Genomic DNA, 1,062 nt, shown 5'->3' on the forward strand with positions numbered 1-1,062 from the left:
CGGGGGCGGGGGCGGGGACGGGGCAGGGGTGATGCCAGGCAGGAGGCGGGGACCAGGCAACGAGGCGGAGGAGGGGCCACCGTGTCTGCACTTAGGGGGACGGAGGGCCCGGCGGCCGAGCCGACCCCTCCCCACCTGAGGACCGAGCCCACAGGCGGGCAGGGCAGGCACCAGCAGAACGGGCCCTGCGAGGGAAACCCCCAGCCGCGCCAACCCCCAAGGGCGAGAGACCCCAGGGGCAGCGATTGATCGTCAAGCGACGCTCAGACAGGCGTAGCCCCGGGAGGAACCCGGGGCCGCAAGTGCGTTCGAAGTGTCGATGATCAATGTGTCCTGCAATTCACATTAATTCTCGCAGCTAGCTGCGTTCTTCATCGACGCACGAGCCGAGTGATCCACCGCTAAGAGTCGTACGAGTTTGGATTGTTAAGGGGGGGGTCAACGCCCAGAGGGGAGGCCCCCCCCCCCTGGCACGGCACATTCCCCAGAGGGTGCCTCCGGCCGGGCCAGTCAAGACAGACAAGACCACACTCCGAGAAGGTCGGAAAGGTTGGACAACAGGGCGTCCGGCCACCGCCCCCCAAGCGAGGGGCGAGCCCGGACAACCCCACAGGCGCCCAGGGGGTTCCCACCTGGCCCCCCCCACACACACCGAGGACGCGAGGCAACACACGCGCCCGCCACAGCCCAACGGCCGCTGGGTAGCCCCCTCCCAGCAGCCACAAGGACCGTGGCGCAGCGCGCGGCAACCCCGGCCCCAGGGCGGGGTGGGCAGCGGGGTCTGGGGGAGAAGGGACTCCTCCTCCCCACGGGCCCAACCGCCCCGACCCAAGGCGGACGGGCGACCCCCAAAGGGTCTTTAAACCTCCGCGCCGGGACGCGCTAGGTACCTGGACAGGGGGTGGGGGACAGGCGAGGCAGGGGAGGGGACGATGCCCCAGGCCACCGCCTCGACACCAAAACCCCGGCCGCAGCCAACCGCCACAGGGCACAAACCCCGACGCTGCCGGCCCGTGACGGGGGAAGGCCCGCCGGGTGCCGCCACCGGCCCCCCCGCCACCA

At 71.2% G+C, this 1,062-nt stretch overlaps 1 non-coding gene across 1 annotated transcript; it reads right to left on the bottom strand.

Moving 5' to 3' along the window:
• Positions 1-257: 257 nt before the first annotated feature.
• LOC135363511 (5.8S ribosomal RNA) lies at positions 258-410 on the bottom strand. Its single transcript, XR_010409198.1, has one exon. It is a non-coding gene; the product is annotated as a 5.8S ribosomal RNA (ribosomal RNA).
• Positions 411-1,062: the final 652 nt, after the last annotated feature.

Source organism: Mirounga angustirostris, unplaced genomic scaffold, assembly GCF_029215605.1.
Source record: "Mirounga angustirostris isolate CCGP_5_RB_7025 unplaced genomic scaffold, mMirAng1.0.hap1 SCAF_426, whole genome shotgun sequence".
Taxonomy (NCBI): domain Eukaryota; kingdom Metazoa; phylum Chordata; class Mammalia; order Carnivora; family Phocidae; genus Mirounga; species Mirounga angustirostris.